This window comes from Palaemon carinicauda, chromosome 29 (assembly GCF_036898095.1).
Source record: "Palaemon carinicauda isolate YSFRI2023 chromosome 29, ASM3689809v2, whole genome shotgun sequence".
In the NCBI taxonomy this organism is placed as follows: Eukaryota; Metazoa; Arthropoda; class Malacostraca; order Decapoda; family Palaemonidae; genus Palaemon; species Palaemon carinicauda.
Genome location: NC_090753.1, coordinates 61,576,355 through 61,583,854, shown reverse-complemented (window position 1 = coordinate 61,583,854; position 7,500 = coordinate 61,576,355).

Here is a 7,500-nt window from a genome sequence, read left to right as displayed (position 1 = left end):
TAATAATAATAATAATAATAATTTTTCCCCTTTGTTCACCCATTTAAATTCCTCTGCTAAGCACCACATCCCTCCCTTCCTTCGTAATCGTCAGATAAAAGAGACATTTGCTAATAAGCGACGAGAATGAGACCACTAATTCTAAATAAGATTGGGCAAAAGACTATAAAATGATCCACAGTTTGAGTGATATTATCCAAGAAGGGTTTGATGATATGGAGGAATATTAGGGGAGGAAGGAAGAAAAAAGACGGGGAATGATAATTGGAAAGATTAAAATCCTTAGGGTGTAATAGTGATATTTGATCAGATATTAAACATGGAAACTAATGCATTTGTTGTTGTTGTTGTGTATATATACAGGGTGTTCAAAAAGTTTCACAGCATTATTTTGAACAATATTCGACTTTTGTGTGGTGCTACAACACTAGAAGAGTAATGGGCCTCCAATGTTCACTACAAAGGCTTTTTGAACACTTTGTATATACCCTTGATAACTTTGTATATAGCCTTGAACACTTTGTATATACCCACATACTGTATATATGCAAGATAATAGTGCCTTGGTACGAGTTCTAATATTGCTAATAATGTGAAGTCTTCTAATGAGCAATGATATATAAATTCTTAATTACCATGAATCGTTTATAGCAGAAATCGTTTTTCTTACAGGGCACGTAAGCCTGAATGTCCTCCAAAATGATTTCAAAACAGGAACCAAAACTGTACAGTTGGACACAGGGATTCATGGTACACCTTCCTCTGAGTAAGGTCACCTAGTCATACACTTACTGCGCCGAAAATTCTTCTATTTAACCCTCCCCCCTCTTCCCTCTGCTATCTCTCCCTACACTATCCTTTTGGTCACTCGATGCGAAGTAAGGGTATGACATTGTGCATTTCGAAGCAAGGCCTACCAGAGACTCCTGTGTCCACCAGTACATGCTTTTGTCTTTCTGTCTCCCTGTTGGAGCCCTTGGGCTTATAGCATCCTGCTTTTCCAACTAGGGTTGTAGCTTAGCTAATAATAATAATAATAATAATAATAATAATAATAATAATAATAATAATAATAATAATAATAATAATAATTTATGCCTGAAATCACATAAAAAAAATCTACAGTCAAAGCTTCTTTTTTGTATCTGGAATTATTGATTGATTTGGCCAGTTTTCAAGTTGGCCCTCGTCCTAGATCGTTCCAAACTGAAGGTTTTATAACTGGTGACATACGATTAGCGTCATTCTAAGTCTGTTTATTGTCATTTCTTTCAGTTCCATTTTTTCTAGAATTTTCTTATCTTTAATAAAGTAATACCAAAAAAAAGGCTAAAGTTTCACTTCAATCTCTTTATCCCAAACAACATAAATATTGAATAGATAAATTATATTTCATTCTTCAATCTTTATATAAACATTTCCTCAAAGAAACATTACGGTTCTAGTGGTCTATTGGAAACGTCCCTTCTGACTCTCGCCGGACTGGGATTCGAGTCCCGCTCAAAGTCAATAGTTTCTTTATTGTCTGCAACCTCACCATCCTTTTGAGCTATGGATAGGAGGTATGGAAGAGCATATAGATCCACCTGCTAAGTCACCAGCAGCGATTGTCTGGCCTTCCCTGGTTCTAGCTTGGGTGGAGAGGGGGCTTGGCCATTCATTATATGTATATATAGTCATTCTCTCGGGCATTGTCCTGCTAGATATACCAATGTCACTATCCCTTGCCTCTGCCATTCATGAACGGCCTTTTAACAGGGCTAAACCTTATTGCGAGTCATCTGTCCTAAAAATAATGAAGTAATTTCCTTCACTTCTCACCGAATAATTTCTTCCTTGTCGCATATAATATCTCTCTATTTTCCTTTTTTCTTTGAAAAAGAATCAAGATCACTTAATAAGAAATGATATCCTTCACTGCATGGTGAAGTGAGAAACAGTAGTGATAGGCATTTACTTGTTAAGTTTAATCATATAAATGGAAAACATTACTTAAAAAAGGTCTTTGTAAATGTAGTTGAAGGATTTAAACTAGGAAGGAAAACATTACTTAAATGATGGTTTTATAAGTTTAGTTAAAGGATCTTTAAGAAATTCTAATGGATACGGATACCTCAATGGTAATAAGTATGAAATAAATTAACAATTTTGTGATATTATCAATGTCGCTTTCTCCTCTACCCTAAGAATTATCGATGCAATTCCAGAGAAAATGAATATCAGGAAAGTAAGTGTCCATCCTACACACCTTCAATTCGCTCTCTACATGATTTATATAGATTCAATAACGTCAAACCTTAAATAATCTATATAATGATAGCAGATTCTATACATAAAACATTTCCTAAATTCAATACTAGTTTAACTACAATACTTATTCGTTATCATTTCAGATATTTTTCACAACTTACAAAAACATTTAAACTTTTAAATTATATTCATGCATATATCGAATAATCCCGAAATTTTATCCCATTCAATTATCTACATCAAGTATAGTTCCAATCATTCCTTTCATCCTTATTTCTCTAGAACATATGTCTCCATCTTTTTAAACATATAAATTCTTTCAACGTAAACTTCTAAACTTCTCTCCCTCCTTGTCTCTCGTTCACACATTTATGAACCATGTAACGGCAACAGCAGTATTTTATATTTAGCATAATAAACTGCAGTTACATTTCCATTTATCCTTAACTCCGGCTATATTTCTCGCCAACTCTTTTAAAGATTCTCTAAGGTTTTCGCACAAGATTCAAGAACGCTAAAAGCTTAAAATGTAAATCAAATGCAAATACAGTTCTAAACTTTTACATGTCAGCGAAATCAATGTCATCAGCACATTCCTGATGAGAAAGAGAAAAAGGTGAATGAATGAATGCAGTAGATTCAGCAATTCGAATCAGGGAACTTGTCAATAATCAAGCATTAAAAAAGAAGGCTAGAAAAACCTTCGGAAATAAACAAGCAAGAATTGCAAAAGGTTTAAAGGTTTAAAGGCCAGTCATAAATGGCAGAGGTAAGGGACAGCGACGTTGCCAAATCAAGCAGGACAATGCCCTAGAGATTGACCATCGCCCATGGACCCTCTCCAGCCAAGCTAGGACCAAGGAGGGCCGGGCAATGGCTGCTGATGACTCATCAGATAGGCCTTTAGGCTCCCCCCAAACACCCCATCCTTAGCTCACAAGGATGGTGAGATTGCAGCTACCAAAAAAACTAACGAGTTTGACCGGGACTCGAACTCCAGTCTGGCGTTCACCAGTCAGGGACGTTACTATGTTGGCCGCCATAATCCAAGAGACTGAATTATCATTGTTACTAAGAGGGAAGAGATTAGCCAACCCAAGTGGAGAAACATATTTTACAAAAACTTCAGTACACTTCATGAAGAGTTTGCAAATGCTAAAAAACACTACATTTAAAAGCGTAGGAAAATATAGATTGGGGGTGGATAGGTTTTAAAGTTACAATTAAAAATATTCACGCAGCCAAAAGAAACAGGATAAAAAAAAAAAAAAAAAAAAAAAAAAAAAACTATCAAAGTTCTGAAATATAAATATTATAAATGCTATCCACGGATCTCTACGGAATACTCATAAAGTAAATCATTCTATAAAGACTAGAAATCAATGCGAAATTGGATGAATAACATAAGAGCAAATGATTAAAAAAATTGACAAGCATTCTGAGAGCTAGGAAACGGATATCCCTTACTAAACTATTTCTCTGAACATTGTTGGAATACCTATTACTATTCTTGCAAGAGGGAATAAATCTTGCAATTTACCCCACAAAAGATATGCTTGTGCAACATCAATGCAACAAGGGCACGTGTTTTCAGTGCGAAAGTCATGACCAAAGTTGCAGTCAGTAAACTTTCGTATCTTTGGCGTTTACAGGTTCTGTTCTAAGAACAAAGTAAGCATGACAGATAAACTGAAAGAGAAAGAAAAATAGAAAAAAAAAATCAAGCTTAACTACGAATGATAGGTCCAGATTTATACTTTGACTGAAATCCATTTCACTATGTACAAGGAGTTCAGGTGACCAGGTAAGTGTAGTACACATACTGACGCTCAAACAATCATCATACGATCTTGCTTCATATATGTCGTATCTATGCAAGACTGTCTAAATTATCACCAAGTGTGACTGAAATCGACAGGGCAGGTGTGACATATACACTGACAAGAAGACAGATGAACTATTTCCTTTAAATCATATCTATGCATGATAGTCTAAGTTTAAACAGTGTTTCTTATAAAAACTTCTTAGCCATGAGAAGTAACAACAAAAAAGTAAGTGTGACACATGGAGTATCTTCCTTCATACACATTAACCATCAAACCTTATTTAATCAACAAATTGGTGATAGTCGAATGGTGTCCTTTAGCTTGGCATGAACCAAAGAACCTTTCCTTTTCCTGCCTGTCTCTTCTTTCCTCAGATTAATTCTACTACTAGCTAATGTCGCATGAGGGTCTGCCCCTCTCTTTTATTCTTTTCCTGTACTTCTCTTTCCCCCCTTTTTCCCTTATTCTTTCCCATCCCAAGTACCTGCCTTCGGGCTATAAACTGGATTGTATCCAGGGGTACTTATCCTTTCCCCATATTCCCCACTTCCCTATCCTTATCGTACTGGTACTGGTACTTCATACACACCTATATATCATTGTATACTCTTGTACCTCGGATTCTGGTAGACATGTTAATGGACATCTTTGGAACGGTGAGGTTAAGAATGTCCCACTGTTGTGTGGGACACGGGCTCTTGCGTTGGCTGTCATTAGGGAGAGACACCGTGCATAAAGTCAGCAAGAGGTTTTCAAACTTGAAACAGATTATGGATCGGCTTGGGGGACACTGAAAACGGACAAGGATGAGGAGAGAATGAGAGCAGCAGGAGCTGAAGTCAACGGTCATTGGCAGCCGCATTTCACTATACGCTGAAACTGCAACTCTGAGCTTCTAGACCAGTGATTCCCAACCTTTTTGTGATCGAGTACCACTTGGAGGGCCCGTACAGTCGCTGCGTACCACCTGGTTCCAGAGAAACTAAATTCGATCAGATACCACTTTATTTCTTTAATTGTGAAAATAGAACACGCAAATTAATTAAGAAAACAACAACTCAATGCGAGGGCTGTATCTGCTTCTTCTCCATCAGCTGGTCAATGCGGGGCATGACTTTGCTCACAGCACATCGGAAATCATGCCCGGGCGCAGCAAGACGGTTCCGGCTCTTCGACTTGATGGCCATGAAGACTGAGAACCCCTGCTCGCACTCCCACGTCGAGGGGAAAATCAGTAGCTGGGGAACAGCGTGACGGGCTAGCGTCGGGTACGAGGAGGCCATGCTCACCCAGAAGTTTAAAGGAGAGCATTCTTTGTGCTTCGTCTTTGCCCGAAAGTGTTCGCGTACCACCTGGAAGGCCCTCGCGTACCACAGGTTGGGAACCACTGTTCTAAACTCTAAGAGAAACTGTGTCTTTGTGGCATCCTCAGTGGCTGATTGCTAAATGGGAATATACAGTGTATATATGTATATGTATATATATACATATATATACACATATATGTATATGTATATCTCTCTCTCTCTCTCTCTCTCTCTCTCTCTCTCTCTCTCTCTCTCTCTCTATATATATATATATATATGAATATATATATATATATATATATATATATGTATATATATACATATATATACACATATATATATACATATATACACACACACACACACACACATATATATATATATACACATATATATAAATATATATATATATATATATATATATATATTTATATATATATATATATATATATACTTATATTTATATATATATATATATATATATATATATATATATATATATATATATATATATATATATATATATATCTCCAATCACGCTCCCATTATTCCTCCAAATGCTCAGCTCTCCCCATATATATATATATACATATATATATATATATATATATATATATATATATATATATATATATATATATATATATATACGTGTATGTATGTATGTATGTAATGTAATGTATGTATGTATGTACGTATGTATGTATTTATAAATATGTATATATATAGTGTATATATACACAGTATATAATTATATATATGTATATATAAATATATATATATATATACAGTAAATATAAATATATATATATATATATTTATATATATACAACTATATCAATATCTAAATATATATATATATATATATATATATATATATATATATATATATATATATATATATATATATATATATATATCTTTCCGATCACGCTCCAATTATTCCTCCAAATGCTCAGCTCTCCCCCATCCCTCAGGTAGAGAGGAGGGAGCAATCATACCATGGCGAGAGGGTGGTGTATGTGCATGCATATCTACCTAATTATTTAACCGCCATTACTAACGGGTCGCGTACACTAGTTTAAATATAGTGCTTTAACTTAATACTACCTCTGACTAGTCATGAGTGCAGGCTATGAATGAGAGAGACAGTAAAGAACGTATAACAGGAGCATCAACCTTTGTTCCACTTTTGATTGAGACGCCATCAAACATACACAGTAAGTTAAGAAGACAAGATTAAAGACACATTGACACGCAGACACAAGTTCTATCGGGAATTAAGTCCGACTGAAGACTTCCTTGAACCATGAATTTGTTGCCATGGGAAGTAGCATGGCCAATATCCCTTTATGGTCCTCTAAATTTGACCCGAAGCCTTTAACGAGGTAACATGTATTGAAAAAAATAAATAAAATAACATAAAATATGAGGACCATAGACAGAAAAATAAAGGAACCAGGATCAATAAATAGACTTTCTAGTCGTCTTTAGAAGGAAGAACATTTGACATTACCAAAATTTCTTTGAAGAGGAACTTATTAAAAAAAGAATGAAAAAAAATCAAGTAACCACATAAAGAATTGCTTAAATATATTGGTAAAATAAAACTAAATAAAGTGCACAGCTCAACAGCAGCAACTTCGGAGAGTAACAGAAATAGATGATTATATTATAAGTCCTTTATGCATTAGAGACCAATCAAAGAAATCCTGAGTAAACCCCGAAGCAATGATTGTACATTTCATAAGAAACATTTTCTACCTGTAATCGCCGTCTGACGGATGAGTCAATTTGGAAATTTTTCTAAGAATATCAGGTTAAGTTAAACCCTTAAGGAAATTTTAGTTTCATCTAAGCATTAACTCTCTCAACTGGGGAAATATATAAGTACGCTTATAAACTTACAATATATAATTACACACCTACATGAATATACAGTAAGTATATATATATATATATATATATATATATATATATATATATATATATATGTATATATATATATATATATATATATATATATATATATATATATAGAGAGAGAGAGAGAGAGAGAGAGAGAGAGAGAGAGAGAGAGAGAGAGAGAGAGAGAGCTCTCCCCAAACACACACAAA